Source organism: Alosa sapidissima, chromosome 8 (assembly GCF_018492685.1).
Source record: "Alosa sapidissima isolate fAloSap1 chromosome 8, fAloSap1.pri, whole genome shotgun sequence".
Taxonomy (NCBI): Eukaryota; Metazoa; Chordata; class Actinopteri; order Clupeiformes; family Clupeidae; genus Alosa; species Alosa sapidissima.
The window spans coordinates 4,655,389-4,678,549 of record NC_055964.1 but is presented as its reverse complement, the minus strand read 5'-3'; the positions used below and the strand labels follow the sequence as shown (position 1 = coordinate 4,678,549).

General features: G+C 44.7%; 1 long non-coding RNA gene and 15 other non-coding genes across 16 annotated transcripts; all 16 read left to right on the top strand.

Moving 5' to 3' along the window:
- Window positions 1-10,715: 10,715 nt before the first annotated feature.
- Window positions 10,716-11,589, top strand: LOC121716034. The gene is made up of 4 exons (XR_006033737.1): window positions 10,716-10,885; window positions 11,005-11,079; window positions 11,236-11,349; window positions 11,528-11,589. It is a non-coding gene; the product is annotated as an uncharacterized LOC121716034 (long non-coding RNA).
- Window positions 11,590-12,402: 813 nt separating this feature from the next.
- On the top strand, window positions 12,403-12,475 carry trnat-ugu. Its single transcript has one exon. It is a non-coding gene; the product is annotated as a tRNA-Thr (tRNA).
- Window positions 12,476-12,795: 320 nt separating this feature from the next.
- On the top strand, window positions 12,796-12,868 carry trnat-cgu. The gene has a single exon. It is a non-coding gene; the product is annotated as a tRNA-Thr (tRNA).
- A 220-nt stretch (window positions 12,869-13,088) lies between these two features.
- trnat-ugu lies at window positions 13,089-13,161 on the top strand. Its single transcript has one exon. It is a non-coding gene; the product is annotated as a tRNA-Thr (tRNA).
- Window positions 13,162-13,481: 320 nt separating this feature from the next.
- On the top strand, window positions 13,482-13,554 carry trnat-cgu. Its single transcript has one exon. It is a non-coding gene; the product is annotated as a tRNA-Thr (tRNA).
- Window positions 13,555-13,774: 220 nt separating this feature from the next.
- Window positions 13,775-13,847, top strand: trnat-ugu. The gene has a single exon. It is a non-coding gene; the product is annotated as a tRNA-Thr (tRNA).
- A 320-nt stretch (window positions 13,848-14,167) lies between these two features.
- Window positions 14,168-14,240, top strand: trnat-cgu. The gene has a single exon. It is a non-coding gene; the product is annotated as a tRNA-Thr (tRNA).
- Window positions 14,241-14,460: 220 nt separating this feature from the next.
- trnat-ugu lies at window positions 14,461-14,533 on the top strand. Its single transcript has one exon. It is a non-coding gene; the product is annotated as a tRNA-Thr (tRNA).
- A 3,673-nt stretch (window positions 14,534-18,206) lies between these two features.
- On the top strand, window positions 18,207-18,279 carry trnat-cgu. Its single transcript has one exon. It is a non-coding gene; the product is annotated as a tRNA-Thr (tRNA).
- Window positions 18,280-18,499: 220 nt separating this feature from the next.
- trnat-ugu lies at window positions 18,500-18,572 on the top strand. Its single transcript has one exon. It is a non-coding gene; the product is annotated as a tRNA-Thr (tRNA).
- A 320-nt stretch (window positions 18,573-18,892) lies between these two features.
- Window positions 18,893-18,965, top strand: trnat-cgu. The gene has a single exon. It is a non-coding gene; the product is annotated as a tRNA-Thr (tRNA).
- A 220-nt stretch (window positions 18,966-19,185) lies between these two features.
- trnat-ugu lies at window positions 19,186-19,258 on the top strand. The gene has a single exon. It is a non-coding gene; the product is annotated as a tRNA-Thr (tRNA).
- Window positions 19,259-19,578: 320 nt separating this feature from the next.
- trnat-cgu lies at window positions 19,579-19,651 on the top strand. The gene has a single exon. It is a non-coding gene; the product is annotated as a tRNA-Thr (tRNA).
- Window positions 19,652-19,871: 220 nt separating this feature from the next.
- Window positions 19,872-19,944, top strand: trnat-ugu. Its single transcript has one exon. It is a non-coding gene; the product is annotated as a tRNA-Thr (tRNA).
- Window positions 19,945-20,264: 320 nt separating this feature from the next.
- trnat-cgu lies at window positions 20,265-20,337 on the top strand. Its single transcript has one exon. It is a non-coding gene; the product is annotated as a tRNA-Thr (tRNA).
- Window positions 20,338-22,905: 2,568 nt separating this feature from the next.
- trnat-cgu lies at window positions 22,906-22,978 on the top strand. The gene has a single exon. It is a non-coding gene; the product is annotated as a tRNA-Thr (tRNA).
- The last annotated feature ends 183 nt before the right edge of the window (window positions 22,979-23,161 follow it).

Below are 23,161 nucleotides of genomic sequence, written 5' to 3'. Positions count from 1 at the left end.
CTGGTGCAGAAATCACTCTCAATGGAAGAGGTCCCAGATGGATGTGAGTGAAGCTAGGCGGAGCTAGGCGGAACGAAATTCATCTGGCGAGAGTCAGGTTAGTGATGATCTACATCTCCATTTAAACCAAATGTTTTAGAGCACACGTTGAGAGATGTATCCAGGGCAGGGCTGTACCTATTTGTTGCAAATCATTCTTTGCGATGGATGATTTAGTACCAACGGTCCGATACAGTTTTGCCTATGTGAGACTGAGAAGCTTTTTGTTTGTTCGAAGTGCGTGTTTAGGGTGTGAGAGGGGAGTCTATGTGCTTTGATTCCAGCTTGGTAGTTGTAGTCTATGCAATCTGTGTGTCTGTGTGTGAAGTATCCAAACAATGATAACGCTTTCGTTATGGCTGCTTTAGCCACAGACCTTGAGCTACTGTACAGTGGGTTGGGTTCCATTTAGAAGTGTCCACTTCATTCGTGCTTTCTGTGATTCACACAGCTGCGTGAAATGTATTACTACTGATATGCAAAACTATTAACTTTTCGCCAAGAGGTGGCAGCTTAAGTCCGCTTGATACTGTAAGCCAGGGGTCTCAAACTCAAATGAGCTGGGGGCCAATTCTGCCAACGTCATCTGATTGGAGGGCCGGCTATTTCTGAAAATGCAATGTTCTTTTTTCAAATACCACACAAAACTGCAAACAGAAAGTGCAAGTGTTTTTATCTAGTTTTAGACACCTGCTAGCAACCTTAGCTTATAAATAAAATAATGATAAAATAAATATTAATACAAATTATAAAATAAATGAAAAACATAAAAACAGGTATGTGTGTGTGTTTCACACCAAATAAAAATATTTCCTCTCATAACTTTTTTAAACCTGGCAAACTAGGCATCAGGGTTAAGAAAGCAACACCATTGGATTTTTATATCAAAATTTCAAAAGGCCATGGCTTGAAAGTGGTCAGAGATAAAGTCCTACTGTAAATGTAAAAATCTTTGAGTAAAACAAAAGTTTATGAATGGGGTAAATTTACCCATCTAATTTGTCACTGGATGGCAAGCACCTCAAATTATGCACCTTTCAGTAAATACTGGATGAACATATTTAAGCAGGTTTACTTTCCTTTTTTCATATTACCCACATAACAAATTAACAGGAAAACACCTAAGATGTATACCAACACCTAAGATGTTGTGGTTTAGTAATAGATTACTACAATATAGGCCTACAATAAAGTATTCTGGTCAAACAGTTCCTATCGCGGGTAATCTGCAGTACCCAGAAGTTCGCATCATATTGCGGGTGACTTTGTAGTTCTTTAGAGCCCTATTTCTACTAGCTGTCTGTACCACATCCATTACGGACTCTATCATCACGATTACCACTGCAACCTCCAAGCTATGTTGGGCAGAGGGTCGAAACAAGCATGGTATGCTTAGTGGACACTGTTGTATACACGCACCTCCATTCACAGACGCACCGTGACTATCACTGTCATAGACGATCGATCATAATCTCCAAAAGGATATTCTCCTTCAGAATTAGAATAGGTGAATAACATAGCTTACCTAAGACTTCATCACACGTGAACGTTTTTCAACATTTGGTGTAGGCCTATTTCTGCTTAATTTCTGCAACACTATGGCCTGCATCGCTTCCGCGTCATTACATATGCACGTCTTTGTGTTTCTCGCGTGTAATACAAGTATTTCCTGAAAACTTTGCGCAGCGATTTTGGGTTTGAATCAAGCTCTGGATGTCTTGCACATAGTGGAGCAGAGTAGGCCTACAAATGAGATTTGTCACCGTACCTGGATCTATCGTCTATTTTAATCAGTATCGTTGTTTGTCGCAATGAATAGCCTCAAGGGCCGGATTACATTATTATTTTGTCATACGTCGCGGGCCGGAATTGGGCAGGACGCGGGCCGGGTGTTTGAGACCCCAAAGCCGTAAAACTGAAAAAAAAAAATTGAGTTACTAGTCCATGGGCCAGACCAGATACCGGTACCATCTGGGTGGGCAAATTCTAGTTGTGATTTTTTTTATACCTACACATCCCTAGTTTATGTTTTGATATGATAGACCTCTGAGATTGGTAGCTTTTTAGTGGTTATCACCTAATGAAGTAAACCACCCCCCCAAAAAAATCGCCTGGTGCATGTCCTGGTTGAAGCCATGGTTAAGACACTTGTCAGTGTTGTATAATATTGAATTTATTTAGGTATCATTTTAAAGATTATATTCTGAGCTTTCATTCAAACACATTGGTGAGGTCCTCTGATCAACACAGAGGACACTGGAGCTCTTTTAACTAACAAAAACACAACATTTTTCACAATTTCCGCCTAAACTTTACACCTTCTTTATGCCCTGTGGCATCAGAGAACATTACAGACACAAAAGACAGAACCTGAAATACTCTCAGGACTCCAAGGATTCAGGAAATGTATGCTTTACCCATACTACTTCATTGTTGGATGTGATTTTAGGGCTAAACCAAGAAGGATGATTTTGGCCAAAATTCCGCACATGGAACTTCATTGGTTTGTTAGGTAGATGTGTAATTGTGTTTCTATTGTCATGCCAAGTGTAAATGTAACATTTTGACTACAGCTATATCAGGTAACCTATGTAAGGTAGTTAAGTGTATAAGTTGGTAAGTAAGGTCAGAAGTTTATAACAATGTGGTTTCCACAGGTAGGCTTTAAATAGGTAATATGTGTATAACCATGTTGTTTACACAGCAAAGTTACATAAGGATAAGTAAGGTAGGTAAGTGTATGACTATTTTTGTTTCCATGGGTGTAAAAGGGGAGTATGCCAAGTAAAGGTAGTCAAAAAGAGTTTGATGTAATTGGATTTTAATGAACTAATTGAATTTAATTCCTGAAACACCATACCACCCATGACTACAGTTCAACATCATCAACATCACTGTCATCAAGATCTGAGTCTGTCAGCTGTAAAACAGGCTCTTCCTCACTGTGTTGGTTGGCACAGGTTTGTAGTTTACACAGATTTGTGCACTTCAGGCCATTAAGGAGGCACGTACACTTTGGTAGTTGGCATGACCTAACACACTTGCAAGCCAGCAGATGCAAGACGGCATCTGGTGCTGGAGAACCACGCATCCACTGGATCTGAAGCTGTCCATTATCGTCTATGGTCCATCCATGGTCCTTGGGGCTTGGTACAGATGGCTGGGTTTCAAGAGACCGCTTCCAGATTGCAGCCTGGTAGTTGGCACGAAGTGAATGCATGTATAGGCAATCCTTGCATGGCGGAAGCTGACTAGACTCTACCTCACCACGTCTGGTGCAGAAAAGTTGGTACCGAAGAATACTGACATCTGTAGTGTGTGTGGAGTGTACATACATGCGGCATGTGATTTCTTGCAGCTTCTTGAACAGCTCATCAGACATATCCCAAGCACGGCCAAGCTCAAGGAAGGCTTCTTGGTATGTCCTGTCTGATTTCATCAGTTTAAGGGTTCCAACTTTCCCACGTCCTGCAAATGCACTAACAGTGTCACAGCCGGTGAATGCATGCATACCAATCAAGGCACCAGAAATACTATTGCCAAGTGATTGCAGAGAACCTTGTCTGACTCTGTGTGCCACATTTTTGGTAAAGTTGGCATGGGATGTCTTTGCTCAAACCTAGGGTCAGCACCAGAACATCTGTGTCATCAGCTGTTATGATCACAGCCTTGTAGCCAGACTCTGCTGCATGGAGAGCATGCAACAGTATACGGGTGTCAGCTTCTTCCTGATAGGATTTGAGCTGTTTCTCTTCCTCCCACTCATTCTTGTTAATTTTGAAGCACACCTCCTCACAGGTAACATATAAGGTCTTTTCTTTTAGTTTCTGTCTGTGCTTGGGTGCTTTCCATTCCTCAACTAAGAACTTGATAAGACTGGCTTTGCTGGTAGCACTGCAAAGTAGTTTTCTCCACTGCTGGATCTTGTGCCCAGAAACAATATTCCTAAACTGGATGCCCAAGTCTGCACCCCTGTTTACCCTTTCTGCATCTTTGATTGACATTTCCTTGTAAACATCAAAGACCACATCAATGCGCTCACCCTTAGCACCTTCATGTAAGACCTTAGCCAGCGTTGATTCTGCCAGCTGTGCAAATGTTTTATCATTCCCTTTCATCTTTTGCACCAAGCTCATCCCATCGATGATGGCTGTTGATGGCTCTGGAATGACTTCTGCTGGGGTAACACTCTTCTCCAACTCTCTGGCGAGAGCTGCCTTGTTAGTTTTGCGGAACGATCCATCCCCATTAGCTAGGGACCATGGCAGTGGTCCCAGGGGATGAGCCAACACATCGCTCATGTGTAGCTCTCGGCTCTGGGCCACCAGAACCATGTGGCCAAACAGATTCCTATCTGCCATAAGAACTATTTTATTGGCTTGACCTTTGCTGAGTGTTTTTCGCCGAATCTCTGAGAATGTTTTTAACTTCTTTTTTGTCATCTTGTCATGGAACTGTGTGATTGGTGGTTTTGTCTCCAGACGCTCATGTTTGAAGACTTGATATGCATCCTCTCCTATTTTTTGGGCCTCAAGCAGGTCTTTGGCCACATCTGGTGGAGCAAGTGTGGCACTTGACAAGCTCACAAACTCATTTTGGTCTGGACTCAGTGGATTCACCCAGCAGTTTTCCAGGATATCAACAATGGACTGTACATCAGCGTAATCTCTCTTGATCCAGGGCAGTTGTAGGTCTGGGTGACTGAGCAGAGGATTGCTTCGACCCACCATCTCCCTCAGTTGCCTCAGGTAGGTACTGCAGTACTCTGATGTTAAGTAGTACTTTGACACAGCTCCAGGCTTGAGGCTGAATCCTTTGGTTCATCCAGGTGTTTGTGTGTCCTTGTTTACGGTCTCTTCGATAGTTTGATCTACAGGAATTCGCCCAAAAGGATTTTGGCTGCCAATTTGTACAGAGAAGCCTCCCTGCAGGAAGTGGGCATGCACTTCAGGGTGTTCCACAGGCAGTTGTGTCATCTTGGCATAATAGTAGGATAAGTAGCGAGCATAGTTGAGCTTGTCATAAGCAAAACACCAAGGGATCATCTCTCTGATGCATGCAAGATGCAACATCCAATTACCTTCTCTGGAGGCTCGAATCAGGCCTAACATGATCTCTGTCATATCAAGGTATGACATCCAGAAAGCTGAAAGACCATTTTGGATCCGGAGGGAGACCAAGTAGACTTGGAACAGTTCCATGATGCAGCTGATTGAAACATCTTCCATAAGCTCTTTGAGTGTTGCCTGACGGATGTCACAATGGAAGCTGTCAATGCTCCTTAAGGCTTGTTCAAGATGGCAATACTCTGTTGGATGTTGGCCTTTAAGCCACAGAGGGAAGCCTTTCCAGGCAAGCTGCATCAGTGCCTCATAAACAAGCTTGTGCAGCCTGACAGCTCTGTTGTACTTTCTGCCTTCCATAACACCAGCTACCGACCCCTCAGCAATGACACCAGATTCCACACAGAGGTTTCGCAACCCTGCATCTTGGAAACGTTTCCCCAGAATGGAAAGAAGATTGCAAATGGTGTGGAACATACCCATCCTGATGACAATGTTGTTGAACTTGTCATGTTTCCATGCAATTTCTAATGCTTTAGCGTAGAGTGCTTGGTCGAACACACAGACAATTGTCTTTAACTGCAGGGACATGATGCTTACTGACTGGTTAAGTATTTCGTAGACAGTAGACAACTCTGTTGCAGGAGCATTTATTGTCGGTAGGTAGCTCACAGTGTCCTTTACTACTGTGACATCATTGCGGACCTGAATGTTGAATCCAGTCCAGCTGCTCACTGTCTGAGCTTCTGGGGTACACATTCGAGCAAGCACCCAGGCAAGATTTGTTTCCTTTGCAGTCTTGATCTGTGTTGTAGTGTCAGCCTCTAGAGTTGGGGTGAATGGCGGTCCCGCTCTTTGTCCAGTGTTATAGATGGGCAGCATCACTGTGTTAGGGCTGATACTCCTCTCCTTTGACTTGATGATTGTAGGCATGATTCTTTGAGATACAGGTCCAAAGACTTTTGCCTGAACAGCAATGCCATTGACTCGATGAGAGGTTCCTGCTCCACTAACCGTCTCTTCAGGTAGTGGTACACCATCCCTTGAGAGTTCCATCTTCCGCAGACACAATGCTGTGTCAATCTCTTCAACCTGAGAATAGGACACACTGTGTCCAAGGCGATTCAAGGTGTGTACAAGTTCTGTGTTTCCTGTCAAGGACTTTACAGCAAACGGGAGAAGTAAGTGTTTTGTTGGCTTGATTCTGCCACAGGTGACTGCAAAGATCAAGTCACTGCCAAAGGATGTGGTAAGTCGCTTGACCCTTTCTGATGGGCTTGTGCACTCAGAGTTTCCAGTCAGCAGTGTTTGTAGGAATTGAGTGATTAATTCAGGAATAATGAATTCATCCTCTACATTAGGTGGCCACACATTTTTGCTGTCTTTTTTTGTATTTCGTCTCTCATCAGCAAAGCCGCTTTTGTCACAACATCCCCAGAGACAGATCTGGAACAATGTAGTTCCATATTCAAGGAGTACACAGTTTTGGCCAGCTCAGTCCTTGATAGGCTGTCTGGGTACAAAAGAAGCTTCCCTTTGTCATCAGAAAATATGTGGATGCATTCACCAAGTTCATTTTCCAACCTACGGCGAAGGTGTTTCTTGGTTGAGTCCTTGATCTGGCAAATACCCAGAGACATCATTGATGACTGCAATCTTGATGAGAGGTATGTCATAGGAATTATTTCTGGGTTGGGAAAGAGTTCATTCCTTATGTAAGAAAACAGTTCCTCATATGCATGCTTTTCGGCTACCTCATACTGTGCTTCTGCATCTCCACTTTGATCCATTGAGTTAGAGCTTGTAGTAGCCCCTTGGCGTGTATATGCACGGTAGCAGGACCTATGATAACTGCCCTCAGCTGCAATAAGCTCTCTACTAGTGATGGCAATCATCCTTTGGTCCAATTTGGCGAGTGCTGCTTTTCGGATTCGGTCATCTGCACGGAACTCTTTACACTGAACAAGAGGTTCCTTTGTCCTTTGGCCCTTCAGATACTTACTTGATGTATCACAGAAGATGCATATTTCATCATACACCAATGATTTGCTGGCAGGATGTCTTGGTTGTCTTGCAGTCACAGTGGCAGAGGCAGGGGCAGGTTTGTTTGTGATAGAATCCAGGGATTTCTTCATTGTGAAAATACTGCGGCACTGTCGATGATACTGCACAGGTGGAATATCTCCCTCACTCAGGTTTTTAGCTACATCTAAAATTGGAATATATTGTCTAATTTCTGCTGCCCTCAACAACGTTTTCCAGGACTCAGTGCTTTGGGGTGACACCAGTTTTGAAACAGAATCAGTGCAGTGGCAGATACAGTCCGAGCGGGCCCGCTTTCTTGGACGCTCACTGTTGCCTTCACTGTGGGAAGAATCCATCATTGCAGCAGTATGGCTTCCTGACAGAAAGGAATGATTGTTGTTATACACAAGTTCTGAATAGTTATAGACCAGTTACAAATCTACCTTCCATGTGAAAATGACTTGAAAGAGCCGTTGCTGACCAGCTCACTAATAATCTATGTAAAACATTGTGCCTGGTAGTTCAAAGTACATTTCATTAGCTGTTGATTTTTTTAATATAAAAAAGTATTTGCTGCATAAAGGTTTGACTTAATGCTTATTAAAGAGACTATTTAGTGCTATTCACAATGCCAGATCCAGCGTAGTTGTTTACATTGATTGCAAAATAACGAATAATGTTCATGGTGGGACGGTTGAAACACCGGCAAGGCAGTAACTCAAAATAAGTTAAGCAAATCCACAAAATCTCATGCCTGTTTCAACCATCCCTGCCTGGGGGGCAAATGAAACAATTTCACATTTTCCACTTTCACTAAATTTTTTCCTGAAGGATTTTGTTCAGGGCTTAAAATGTGGCTTTCAGTCTCTTACAATCTCTTTATAAATTAAAGTTCCTGTTCTCCCCTACTTTTAAGCCGTAGGCGTGTTGGGAATCAGGGGACAGTTATATTGTGTACATTAATCTAAAAAAAGTGCAATAATTTATTTGTTATTGCTATTTTTATTATTGTATAACTGTTTTCCCTTATGAAAAATAACTAATCACATAGTAACAGCTAAACAATGTCCAAACTAGAAAATTACAGTCTCAAAATAATCACATCTGCGGGATAACAACAGTTTACAGGACATGGCCTATATGACTTCTTGTGTATTTCTCACAACAGTGTACAGGGCATGGACTATATGCCTTCTCTGTGTGTTTCTCCTGTGAGAGTTAGAAGTATGAATTAAGAGCTATATGTATTAGTTAGCAGTTGATGCTAATATGCTAAATTATTTAAAGAACATAAGTTAAACATGTAAGTTGGCCACAGTCTCATGACACACCATAATATCACAACAAAAGTTTCCACTGTGTACATATACAAGTCCTTGGGGTGGTGTGGGAATATTTTTAAGATTATAAAATGAGACATAGACAGATACATACCTGAAACAGGGAAGAGGTGGAGGTCACAACAAAATATGACAGTTGAAATAAGTTGATACAAAATGGAAAATTGATACATTAGGGGAGGAAGAAGTTCCATTTGCGGAATTTTGGCCAAAATCATCATTCTTAGTTTAGCCCTGAAATCACATCTAACAATGAAGTAGTATGGGTAAAGCATACATTTCCTGAATCCTTGGAGTTACTTGGCATACTCCCCTTTTACACCCATGGAAACAAAAATAGTCATACACTTACCTACCTTACTTACCTTATGTAACTTTGCTGTGTAAACAACATGGTTATACACATATTACCTATTTAAAGCCTTCCCCTCTCTCTCATCGTAAGTGTTTTGTCCAGCACCCAGGATTAGATCGGGATGTGCGTGCGTTTTTTCCTCTTTATACCTATTTAAAGCCTACCTGTGGAAACCACAACTTCTGACCTTACTTACCAACTTATACACTTAACTACCTTACATAGGTTACCTGATATAGCTGCGGTCAAAATGTTACATTTACACTTGGCATGACAATAGAAACACAATTACACATCTACCTAACAAACCAATGAAGTTCCATGTGCGGAATTTTGGCCAAAATCATCCTTCTTGGTTTAGCCCTAAAATCACATCCAACAATGAAGTAGTATGGGTAAAGCATACATTTCCTGAATCCTTGGAGTCCTGAGAGTATTTCAGGTTCTGTCTTTTGTGTCTGTAATGTTCTCTGATGCCACAGGGCATAAAGAAGGTGTAAAGTTTAGGTGGAAATTGTGAAAAATGTTGTGTTTTTGTTAGTTCAAAGAGCTCCAGTGTCCTCTGTGTTGATCAGAGGACCTCACCAATGTGTTTGAATGAAAGCTCAGAATATAATCTTTAAAATGATACCTAAATAAATTCAATATTATACAACACTGACAAGTGTCTTAACCATGGCTTCAACCAGGACATGCACCAGGTGATTTTTTTGGGGGGGTGGTTTACTTCATTAGGTGATAACCACTAAAAAGCTACCAATCTCAGAGGTCTATCATATCAAAACATAAACTAGGGATGTGTAGGTATAATAAAATCACAACTAAAATTTGCCCACCGGAGTCCTAGAATCTTTGTCAACAACTGTCAGTTCGGTTGTAGTTATGGACGAGTATGAGAGGCAGTCGATGGCGTTATCGCCACCAAAAAAGAAAACAAGACACATTTCCAAAAGATTGATAAAACAAGAAACCGTGTGGACATCGGAGGAGCCTTCCTTAGATGGCGACGTCTTCGTCAAACTAAAAACATCAAGACGCAGAGCTGGCCATATTTCTCCTCGACAGGTAAGTTAGGCTAAACTTCATCTTAATCGCAAACTTCAGCTAACATAATGTATACATTGGTTAGAGAGGTAGGCTATTTTTTGTTTTCACTATGTCATGGTTGGAGAAACGTTAAAGCAGCTGCAGGTCAACTGTTAAAATTAGCAGAACTAACGTTAGTCTAGCTGCAGATCAGATATTCCGTTTAGGGATAACAGTACTAACGTTAAGTCAACGTAATAGTCAATTTACAGTTGTGGCGAGACATTTTAGGCAGTGAATTTGGGGTAGGCTATTACTTTTGGGCCAGCCAGCCAAGTGACAGTGTTCCATTTAACGTTAACGTAACGTTATTGATCTTCCGATTAGCCTAGTTACTGTAGAAGTCTTTGGTAGCTAACGTTAGAGTCAGAAGAGTTGTGTTGTGATTGAAACAATGTAGCATCTCACCTAGGCTAGGCCTACATATCGCTATATTGACACATTATTAGGAGACCGACAACAATGTAGCTGGACAGTCTCGCCTATATTTCACTAGCGTAATGAATGATAGTATAAAGCCTGCGATGGTTCTTTCTTTCGCACTAATAGATGACTACTCTTTCACTCAAGTCTTGGATACAGGAGGGCATTACGCCCACACACACACACACACACACGCGCACATACCGGAAAAACGGGCCCGGCAGAACAACATGTGAAGAAGTCCAAACAAACATAGACACATGTGAGAGTCCTCTATACTAAAGTTGTGACATTCTTTTGTAGCTATGAGGGACCAAGTACCTCCACCCCTAGCAAGGCACAGTGGACAAAGTCTGTTGCTCCAGCATTGTCATCAATATGTCCGTCTGATGGGTCAGTATCTTGTTTATTTATTATTGGTATTATTGTTACTGAAATAATATTGTGCTTGTTAAATGTGGGTCTCACGGAAATGTTGGTTTCTATAGAGATCTGTCATGTGAATCACTGGAGAGGGAGAGCACCTTGAATGCACCTGAAGCTCTAGAGCAAAGGTATCTGGTCAAATACATTTTCTGTTAGTCATCAAGCTATTTGTGCTGTGGATGTGTTTTGAGATTAATGAGATTAATGCCTTTGTTTGTTTATTTTGCATTTATTCATGTTCATGTAGTTTGCATAATATGAATGTCCAGAGCGAACCACACATGATGGATGAAAGTGAATTCAATGACCTAAGAAACAGTGTGTAAGTCGGAATAGTTTTCTTCTCGGTATATTGTTAGTTAGTAGCCTATTATACCTCGTGGCTACGGCCGAACAACACCCGTGGGAATACCCATTACCAACCCCACTCACCCATGCCATATTACTGAAGTTTATTTTCTAATCTTAAATGTTACAGTATTGACTGGGGGACAGATGAAGAGGACGATGAGAACCATGATAAGGACGACAACAGCCATGATGAGGACGATAATAGCCAAGATGAGGATTACGTACCTCATATTAGTATAAGGTAGGCTATTAGTAATAGACAGCCCAGGCACCATAAACAGGGCATAAACATTCTGGAGTTGGAGCAACACTAACACAAACACAATATTGTGGGAATTTTATTCTGAGAATAATACAGATTGAATATAGGGGTGAGTTGTCTCTCTTTTAAGGATGATGCTTCAATCTATGTCCTGTAGGATTGGTGGAGCACTGCCACATCGTGCATTGACAGTCTGCCCATTATCAGCATGAGCGATGTTGTCCATGACATCGATGCAGAGATTGAGCCTCCATCAGCTCATATACCAATGCCGCCAACCATTCTTCCCGCACAACTGGAGCTCTTGGCTGAGGATGACCTAATTGGAAAACGGGCATCCATCTGCTATGAGGACTGCTTTAAACAGCTGGCAGCTGTCCTTATGCTGCCCATTAAACAGTGCCCATACAGGTGCCCACGCAGTCACACAGACTGCCCATGCCTCCCTCCCTTTGAGGTTTCCATTACAGCAAGGGGAACAGCTAGCATTATGGAATGGGTAAGCAAACAGGTTGTACGTTGTCTCTATTAATGTTAATTTAGCAGAAATGTTTTTTGCAAGACTTAATAAATAGGAAAATATCTGGTTAGTTGCATAAAGTACTTACAAGTTTTGCTTACCTTCACACTTCTCTCTAACTTATTTTTAAGACCTGTCCTGCTGGCCATACTGTGTGGAAATGGACCTCTCAACCCACTGTGAAATATTCCATGTTGGCTGGAGACTTCATGTTGGCTACCAACATCCTACTCTCAGGGAGTAACTATGCCAAAGTTTCGCTGCTGTTCAAGTTTATGAACATCGGAATGGTGAACCGTAGCACGTACTTTGCCATCCAGGACACCTTTTGTGTGGACACAGTCAAAGAATGTTGGCTTGAGAAGAGGGCGAGATGATAAGTCATCTACAGGACAAAGATGTGGTGATTGTTGGCTTCATACATGGATTGTTGATGGCGCTTTGTTGCGTGCACAGCTCCTAGGAATTTATTAGATTCATTAGATTTCTTGACTCTAAATTTTTGGTTTCGTGGCTTTATAGCTCAGTGGTTAGAGCACTGGTCTTGTAAACCAGGGGTCGTGAGTTCAATCCTCACTGGAGCCTCAGCTCTGCGGAACATTTTTACAGCAAAGGTAACCACTTTTCTTGGGTCGTCTGCTGTTGACAGCCTTCTTTTGACAAGAGTGGTTACTTCAAGGGTTGCCATAAAGTGTGCGTTCGTTAAAGTGACCTGCACATTAGCGAGAAAGTCACAGCAAATTCAGCACAAAAAATACATGGTTTGTTGATTGAGCTTTGGTGCGTGGACAGCTGCTAGGATTTTATTTTTCCCGTCAGTTTCTCTTTGCATCATGAAATAGGGACAGAATTATCATACAGGCAACATTTGAGGAGCAAACGCTGACTACTTTTTCATGCACAAGGGCTCTATAGCTCAGTGGTAAGAGCACTGGTCTCGTAAACCAGGGGTCGCGAGTTCAATCCTCGCTGGAGCCTGTCTGCTGCTCCGTGGCACGGACAGTGCCAAACCATTATTTGTTCTCCTTTGGCTGTGACGTAAAACTTCTGTGTAAAGGTCGGCAAAACACGCATCTGAAAATCTTCTTCCGTTTACTGCTCTCGCCGATCTGTCCTGCTTTTCGATGCAGCCGCCATATCGAGTAGCCACATGAAATGTGGCACACTAGATTTCTTGACCCTAAATCTTCAGTTTCGTGGCTTCATAGCTCAGTGGTTAGAGCACTGGTCTTGTAAACCAGGGGTCGTGAGTTCAATCCTCACTGGAGCCTCAGCTCCGCGGAACATTTTTACAGCAAAGGTAACCACTTTTCTTGGGTCGTCTGCTGTTGACAGCCTTCTTTTGACAAGAGTGGTTACTTCAAGGGTTGCCATAAAGTGTGCGTTCGTTAAAGTGACCTGCACATTAGCGAGAAAGTCACAGCAAATTCAGCACAAAAAATACATGGTTTGTTGATGGAGCTTTGGTGCGTGGACAGCTGCTAGGATTTTATTTTTCCCGTCAATTTCCCTTTGCATCATGAAATAGGGACAGAATTATCATACAGGCAACATTTGAGGAGCAAACGCTGACTCCTTTTTCTTGCACAAGGGCTCTATAGCTCAGTGGTAAGAGCACTGGTCTCGTAAACCAGGGGTCGCGAGTTCAATCCTCGCTGGAGCCTGTCTGCTGCTCCGTGGCACGGACACTGCCAAACCATTATTTGTTCTCCTTTGGCTGTGACGTAAAACTTCTGTCTAAAGGTCGGCAAAACACGCATCTGAAAATCTTCTTCCGTTTACTGCTCTCGCCGATCTGTCCTGCTTTTCGATGCAGCCGCCATATCGAGTAGCCACATGAAATGTGGCACACTAGATTTCTTGACCCTAAATCCTCAGTTTCGTGGCTTCATAGCTCAGTGGATAGAGCACTGGTCTTGTAAACCAGGGGTCGTGAGTTCAATCCTCACTGGAGCCTCAGCTCCGCGGAACATTTTTACAACAAAGGTAACCACTTTTCTTGGGTCGTCTGCTGTTGACAGCCTTCTTTTGACAAGAGTGGTTACTTCAAGGGTTGCCATAAAGTGTGCGTTCGTTAAAGTGACTTGCACATTAGCGAGAAAGTCACAGCAAATTCAGCACAAAAAATACATGGTTTGTTGATGGAGCTTTGGTGCGTGGACAGCTGCTAGGATTTTATTTTTCCCGTCAATTTCTCTTTGCATCATGAAATAGGGACAGAATTATCATACAGGCAACATTTGAGGAGCAAACGCTGACTACTTTTTCATGCACAAGGGCTCTATAGCTCAGTGGTAAGAGCACTGGTCTCGTAAACCAGGGGTCGCGAGTTCAAACCTCGCTGGAGCCTGTCCGCTGCTCCTTGGCACGGACACTGCCAAACCAGTATTTGTTCTCCTTTGGCTGTGACGTAAAACTTCTGTGTAAAGGTCGGCAAATTACGCATCTGAAAATCTTCTTCCGTTTACTGCTCTCGCCGATCTGTCCTGCTTTTCGATGCAGCCGCCGTATCGAGTAGCCAGATGAAATGTGGCACACTAGATTTCTTGAACCTAAATCTTCAGTTTCGTGGCTTCATAGCTCAGTGGTTAGAGCACTGGTCTTGTAAACCAGGGGTCGTGAGTTCAATCCTCACTGGAGCCTCAGCTCTGCGGAACATTTTTACAGCAAAGGTAACCACTTTTCTTGGGTCGTCTCAAAGTCAAAGTCAAAGTCAGCTTTATTGTCAATTTCTTCACATGTTCCAGACATACAAAGAGATCGAAATTACGTTTCTCACTATCCCACGGTGAAGACAAGACATATTTTACCAATTTAAGTCCACAGATAAACATAACATTCAAGTAAACAAAAAAGTAAGTAAATAAGAGGGCACATATAATAATGAAAAAAATAAGAGCAGCAAAATTTGGTTGAAATTGTGCATAGACAGTCAATAAAATACTAGTGTAAAGTCAGGCCAATAAAAGGCTTGTGTAGTTCTGTTTGACCTAAGTAAGAAAGAAAGTGACATAGTGGTGCAAGTTATGTAAGAGCAGCAGATGTGTTGTGTTTTCAGGACAACAACAAGTTGTAAAGTGTACAAGTGTGCAAGTGTGCAAGTGGAGTAGTGCACGCGGCCATTGTGGGTCCAATGTCCAGGATGTTATGTAGCTGAGGGTGGAGGGGGGAGAGGAGGGAGAGAGTTCAGCATCCTTACAGCTTGGTGTATGAAGCTGTTGGTGAGTCTGGTAGTGCGGGAGCGCAGGCTTCTGTACCTCTTCCCAGAGGGCAGTAGATCGAACAGATTGTGAGCGGGGTGACTTGCATCACTCACAATTTTGGTCGCCTTGCGGGTGAGGTGGGTGGTGTAAATGTCCTTCAGGGAGGGGAGTGAAGCACCAATAATCCTTCCAGCTGTGTTCACTATGCGCTGCAGGGCTTTCCTGTTGTATTCAGTGCAGCTTCCGCCCCACACAGCGATACAGCTGGAGAGGATGCTCTCAATGGTGCCTCGGTAGAATGTGGTCATGATGGCTGGTGGAGCACTTGCTCGCCTGAGTTTCCGCAGGAAGTACAGGCGGCGCTGAGCTCTCTTCGCCAGTGATGCAGTGTTGGTGGTCCAGGAGAGGTCTTCGCTGATGTGCACCCCCAGGAATTTGGTGCTGCTCGCTCTCTCCACCACAGCACCGTCGATGGTCAGTGGCAGGTGTTGGGTGTGACCTCTCCGGAAGTCAACAACAATCTCTTTGGTCTTGCTGACGTTCAGCAGGAGGTTGTTGTCCCTGCACCACGTGGTCAGATGGTCGACCTCCAACCTGTATTGGGTCTCGTCGCCCTTGGTGATGAGACCCACCAGAGTTGTGTCGTCAGCAAATTTCACTATGTGATTGTTGCTGTAGGTTGCAGTGCAGTCATGCGTCAGCAGGGTGAAGAGCAGCGGACTGAGCACGCAGCCTTGGGGGGCCCCTGTGCTCAGTGTGATGCTGCTTGAGGTATTGTTGCCAACACGTACTACTTGAGGCCTCTGACAGAGGAAGTCCAGTAGCCAGTTGCAGAGGTAGGTGCTGAGTCCCAGTTTGTCAAGTTTGCTGATGAGTTGTTGTGGTATTATGGTGTTGAATGCAGAACTGAAGTCTATAAACAGCAATCTCACATATGAGTCTCTTTTTTCCAGGTGGGTGAGGGCTGGGTGGAGGGCAGAGCAGATTGCATCCTCTGTAGACCGCTTGGCTCGGTATGCAAACTGGAAGGGGTCCAGGGTGGGGGGGAGAATGGATTTGATATGTGACATGACAAGCCGCTCAAAGCACTTCATGATGATGGGTGTCAGTGCCACAGGGCGGTAGTCATTGAAGCAGGATGGAGCAGTTTTCTTCGGCACAGGTATGATGGTGGCAGCTTTGAAACATGATGGGACGATGGCTTGCTTCAGGGAAGTGTTAAAGATGTCTGTGAAGACATCCTTAAGCTCCCCTGCGCAGTCCTTCAGCGCACGACCTGGAATGTTGTCTGGACCTGTTGCCTTACGGGTGTTGATAGCAGCAAGTGTCCTCTTCACGCTGTCGGCAGAGAGGCACAGGGGCTGCTCATGTAGAGGGGGATGGGTCTTCTGTGGGCAGGTGCTGTTTTGTGCTTCAAAGCGAGCAAAGAAGCAGTTCAGGTTGTTGAGCAGAGGGATGTTGCTCTCACAGCTCTGTGGCGCGGGCTTGTAGTCCGTGAGGGCCTGAATGCCCTGCCATAGGCTTTGTGCGTTCCTGCTGTCTTTGAAGTGGGTGGTTATCTTGTGAGTGTATTCCTTTTTTGCTTCCTTGATGCCACGGGACAGGTTGGCTCTCGCTGTTCTCATGCCAGCTTCATCCCCAGCTCTGTAGGCTTTGTCTCTGGCCCTCAGCAGCCTGAGGACATCCCCTGTCAGCCATGGCTTCCAGTTAGCCCGAGTGATGATGTCTTTTGTGTGGGTCACATCATCAATGCACTTGGTGATGTAAGAGGTTACAGTGTCTGTATACTCCTCTATGTCTGTCCGGTTGTTGTAAGTGGCTGCCTGCTTAAACATTTCCCAGTCTGTTGTGTCAAAGCAGTCTTGAAGAGCATCGGAGGCTCCCTCAGGCCACACTTTTACCTGCTTACGAACCGGTTTGTTTGCTTTTACCCTTTGTCTGTATGCGGGCATTAGCATAACAGTTATATGGTCTGAAAGTCCAATGTGGGGGAGGGGGGTAGCTTTGTATGCTCCTTTGTGTGTAGTGTAGACCAGGTCCAGGATGTTATCTCCCCTTGTTGGAAAATCAACATGCTGGTGTAGCTTTGGAAGTACAGTTTTAAGATCAGCATGGTTATAATCTCCAGTGAAGATGGTGAAACCGTCTGGGTGTGCCGTCTGTTGTTCACTGACAGCCTGGTACAGTTCACTGAGAGCCGCGTTCTTATCGCTGTTGTTGTTGGTAGGCGGGATGTATACTGCGACTAGCAGAATCGCAGTAATTTCCCTTGGCAGGACGGCACTTTATGATCATAAACTCTGCCAGTGGTGAGCAGTGTTTGCATACTACTACAGTGTCCCGACACCATTCGTCACGGATGTAAACACAGATTCCTCCTCCTCGTGATTTACCTCCCTTTACAATGGCCCTGTCTGCTCGATAGCATGCTAGCTGCTCCAGTTGTACAGCAGAGTCCGGAATGTTGTCATTTAACCAAGTCTCAGTGAAGACGAGCACACAGCAGTTACTTACTGTCCGGTTCGTTGATCTCAGCAGTCGTATGTGATCCATTTTGTTGTCCAGTGATCGTACATTTGCCAGGAGAATGGATGGTATGGCTGGGCGAGTTGGGCTGGCCGCTAGCCTGGCCCGGACGCCTCCGCGCTTGCCCCTCTTCTGCTTCCTCGCACACCGCTTCCGACGCTTTCTTTCCGGGGGAGGAGTAGCAGGCGAGTCCGGTGTTGTTGCAGGCCGGAGTAGTCCGAGTTCCTTTAGCGTCTCTGTTGCAAAGTCCAGAACGCTGCAAAACTTGCTTTTGCAGATGTCGATTAAAAACTGCCTGCTGTACTTGTAGTACGACGTCTGCTGTTGACAGCCTTCTTTTGACAAGAGTGGTTACTTCAAGGGTTGCCATAAAGTGTGCGTTCGTTAAAGTGACCTGCACATTAGCGAGAAAGTCACAGCAAATTCAGCACAAAAAATACATGGTTTGTTGATGGAGCTTTGGTGCGTGGACAGCTGCTAGGATTTTATTTTTCCCGTCAATTTCTCTTTGCATCATGAAATAGGGACAGAATTATCATACAGGCAACATTTGAGGAGCAAACGCTGACTACTTTTTCATGCACAAGGGCTCTATAGCTCAGTGGTAAGAGCACTGGTCTCGTAAACCAGGAGTCGCGAGTTCAATCCTCGCTGGAGCCTGTCTGCTGCTCCGTGGCACGGACACTGCCAAACCATTATTTGCTCTCCTTTGGCTGTGACGTAAAACTTCTGTGTAAAGGTCGGCAAAACACGCATCTGAAAATCTTCTTCCGTTTACTGCTCTCGCCGATCTGTCCTGCTTTTCGATGCAGCCGCCATATCGAGTAGCCACATGAAATGTGGCACACTAGATTTCTTGACCCTAAATCTTCAGTTTCGTGGCTTCATAGCTCAGTGGTTAGAGCACTGGTCTTGTAAACCAGGGGTCGTGAGTTCAATCCTCACTGGAGCCTCAGCTCTGCGGAACATTTTTACAGCAAAGGTAACCACTTTTCTTGGGTCGTCTGCTGTTGACAGCCTTCTTTTGACAAGAGTGGTTACTTCAAGGGTTGCCATAAAGTGTGCGTTCGTTAAAGTGACCTGCACATTAGCGAGAAAGTCACAGCAAATTCAGCACAAAAAATACATGGTTTGTTGATGGAGCTTTGGTGCGTGGACAGCTGCTAGGATTTTATTTTTCCCGTCAATTTCTCTTTGCATCATGAAATAGGGACAGAATTATCATACAGGCAACATTTGAGGAGCAAACGCTGACTACTTTTTCATGCACAAGGGCTCTATAGCTCAGTGGTAAGAGCACTGGTCTCGTAAACCAGGGGTCGCGAGTTCAATCCTCGCTGGAGCCTGTCCGCTGCTCCGTGGCACGGACACTGCCAAACCAGTATTTGTTCTCCTTTGGCTGTGACGTAAAACTTCTGTGTAAAGGTCGGCAAAACACGCATCTGAAAATCTTCTTCCGTTTACTGCTCTCGCCGATCTGTCCTGCTTTTCGATGCAGCCGCCGTATCGAGTAGCCAGATGAAATGTGGCACACTAGATTTCTTGACCCTAAATCTTCAGTTTTGTGGCTTCATAGCTCAGTGGTTAGAGCACTGGTCTTGTAAACCAGGGGTCGTGAGTTCAATCCTCACTGGAGCCTCAGCTCCGCGGAACATTTTTACAGCAAAGGTAACCACTTTTCTTGGGTCGTCTGCTGTTGACAGCCTTCTTTTGACAACAGTGGTTACTTCAAGGGTTGCCATAAAGTGTGCGTTCGTTAAAGTGACCTGCACATTAGCGAGAAAGTCACAGCAAATTCAGCACAAAAAATACATGGTTTGTTGATGGAGCTTTGGTGCGTGGACAGCTGCTAGGATTTTATTTTTCCCGTCAATTTCTCTTTGCATCATGAAATAGGGACAGAATTATCATACAGGCAACATTTGAGGAGCAAACGCTGACTACTTTTTCATGCACAAGGGCTCTATAGCTCAGTGGTAAGAGCACTGGTCTCGTAAACCAGGGGTCGCCAGTTCAATCCTCGCTGGAGCCTGTCTGCTGCTCCGTGGCACGGACACTGCCAAACCATTATTTGTTCTCCTTTGGCTGTGACGTAAAACTTCTGTGTAAAGGTCGGCAAAATACGCATCTGAAAATCTTCTTCCGTTTACTGCTCTCGCCGATCTGTCCTGCTTTTCGATGCAGCCGCCATATCGAGTAGCCACATGAAATGTGGCACACTAGATTTCTTGACCCTAAATCTTCAGTTTCGTGGCTTCATAGCTCAGTGGTTAGAGCACTGGTCTTGTAAACCAGGGGTCGTGAGTTCAATCCTCACTGGAGCCTCAGCTCTGCGGAACATTTTTACAGCAAAGGTAACCACTTTTCTTGGGTCGTCTGCTGTTGACAGCCTTCTTTTGACAAGAGTGGTTACTTCAAGGGTTGCCATAAAGTGTGCGTTCGTTAAAGTGACCTGCACATTAGCGAGAAAGTCACAGCAAATTCAGCACAAAAAATACATGGTTTGTTGATGGAGCTTTGGTGCGTGGACAGCTGCTAGGATTTTATTTTTCCCGTCAATTTCTCTTTGCATCATGAAATAGGGACAGAATTATCATACAGGCAACATTTGAGGAGCAAACGCTGACTACTTTTTCATGCACAAGGGCTCTATAGCTCAGTGGTAAGAGCACTGGTCTCGTAAACCAGGGGTCGCGAGTTCAATCCTCGCTGGAGCCTGTCTGCTGCTCCGTGGCACGGACACTGCCAAACCATTATTTGTTCTCCTTTGGCTGTGACGTAAAACTTCTGTGTAAAGGTCGGCAAAACACGCATCTGAAAATCTTCTTCCGTTTACTGCTCTCGCCGATCTGACCTGCTTTTCGATGCAGCCGCCATATCGAGTAGCCACATGAAATGTGGCACACTAGATTTCTTGACCCTAAATCTTCAGTTTCGTGGCTTCATAGCTCAGTGGTTAGAGTCAAGTCAAGTCAAGTCAAGTCGGCTTTTATTGTCAATTTCTTTACATGCACTGGTCATACAAAGAATTGAAATTTCGTTTCTTACTTTCCCATGCAGACATAGACATGCTTTAAATACAGACATAGACATACTATAGACATAGCCATAGACAATAAACATTAAATTAAAGTGCAAGACTGAAATATAGAACATGTATGTATCAAAATAGAAATATAGGACATATATATATAAAAAAAATAGAGGTAGTTGTGTTGTATATTTATATAGTCTTAACAGTTACATGAAGTTTAAACTTGTGTTTGTGTGACCTGTATATTTACATTGATATGCAGTATGCAGTAATTTCAAGTATATCAGGCTTGATGTGAAGCAGCAACACGTTTGGCTGCGCAGTCACAGTGCAGTTCCACATGGCGGTGTTGGGGGGGGGGGGGTTTGGTAGACAGGATCCTAGTTTCCTAGGTTCCTGGTTGGCTGGTGGGTGGGGGGGGCTGTCAGTGATGGGAGAGTGGGTAGAGTGTTCAGCATCCTGATTGCTTGGTGGATGAAGCTACTTGCCAGTCTGGTGGTGCGGGAGCGGAGGCTCCTGTACCGCTTTCCAGAGGGCAGGAGGCTGAACAGTTCGTGTGCAGGGTGGGTTGTATCCTTGACAATCAATAGTGCTTTGCGGGTGAGGCGGGTGGTGTAAATGTCCTGCAGGGAGGGGAGTGGTGCTCCAATGATCCTCTTAGCGGTGTTAACAGTGCGCTGGAGGGTCTTCCTGTTCTGATCTGTGCAGCTTCCGCCCCACACTGTGATGCTGCTGGAGACGATGCTCTCGATGGTCCCTCTGTAGAATGTAGTCATGACAGGAGGCGTGGCACTTGCCTTCTTCAATTTGCGCAAGAAGTAGAGGCGCTGCTGGGCTTTCTTCGCCAGTGATGCTGTGTTGGTGGTCCAGGAGAGGTCGTCGCTGATGTGCACCCCCAGAAATTTTGTGCTGCTCACTCTCTCCACAGCATCTCCGTCGATGGACAGTGGTGGCAGTTGTTTGTGGCCTCTCTGAAAGTTGACAACAATCTCCTTGGTCTTGCTGACATTTAGCAGGAGGTTGTTGTCTTTGCACCATTTAGCCAGCAGGTCTACTTCTTCTCTGTAGTGAGCCTCATCGCCCTTAGTGATGAGGCCCACCAGTGTTGTGTCGTCCGCAAACTTCACCAGATGGTTGGAGCTGTGAGTGGTTGTACAGTCATGTGTTAGCAGTGTGAAGAGCAGGGGGCTGAGCACACACCCTTGAGGGGCCCCCGTGCTCAGGGTCAGAGTGCTTGAGGTGTTGTCCCCGACACGTACTGCTTGTGGTCTCTGCAACAGGAAATCCAGCAGCCAGTTGCAGAGGGAGGTACTGAATCCTAGCTTGTCCAGTTTGCTGATGAGTTGTTGTGGTATTATGGTATTGAATGCTGAACTGAAGTCTATGAACAGCATTCTCACATATGAGTCTTTATTGTCTAAGTGGGTGAGGGCTGGATGGAGGGCAGAGCAGATTGCATCCTCCATGGATCGTTTGGCTCGGTATGCAAACTGGAAGGGGTCCAGGGTGGGGGGTAGGGTGGCTTTGATGTGTGACATGACTAGCCGTTCGAAGCACTTCATGATTATGGGCGTGAGTGCTACAGGACGGTAGTCATTGAAGCATGATGGTGATGATTTCTTTGGCACGGGTATGATGGTGGCAGTTTTGAAAAGTGATGGGATGACTGCTTGCTCCAGAGAGGTGTTGAAAATGTCTGTAAAAACATCCTTCAGCTCTTCTGCACAGTCCTTCAACACTCGTCCTGGTATGTTGTCTGGGCCTGCTGCTTTGCGTGGGTTAATGGTGGCTAGTGTCCTCTTCACGCTGGCAGAGGACAGGTACAGGGGTTGGTCGTGGGGGGGAGGTGGGGTTTTCTGTGGGTGAGTGTCATTTTGTTAGAGCACTGGTCTTGTAAACCAGGGGTCGTGAGTTCAATCCTCACTGGAGCCTCAGCTCTGCGGAACATTTTTACAGCAAAGGTAACCACTTTTCTTGGGTCGTCTGCTGTTGACAGCCTTCTTTTGACAAGAGTGGTTACTTCAAGGGTTGCCATAAAGTGTGCGTTCGTTAAAGTGACCTGCACATTAGCGAGAAAGTCACAGCAAATTCAGCACAAAAAATACATGGTTTGTTGATGGAGCTTTGGTGCGTGGACAGCTTCTAGGATTTTATTTTTCCCGTCAATTTCTCTTTGCATCATGAAATAGGGACAGAATTATCATACAGGCAACATTTGAGGAGCAAACGCTGACTACTTTTTCATGCACAAGGGCTCTATAGCTCAGTGGTAAGAGCACTGGTCTCGTAAACCAGGGGTCGCCAGTTCAATCCTCGCTGGAGCCTGTCTGCTGCTCCGTGGCACGGACACTGCCAAACCATTATTTGTTCTCCTTTGGCTGTGACGTAAAACTTCTGTGTAAAGGTCGGCAAAACACGCATCTGAAAATCTTCTTCCGTTTACTGCTCTCGCCGATCTGTCCTGCTTTTCGATGCAGCCGCCATATCGAGTAGCCACATGAAATGTGG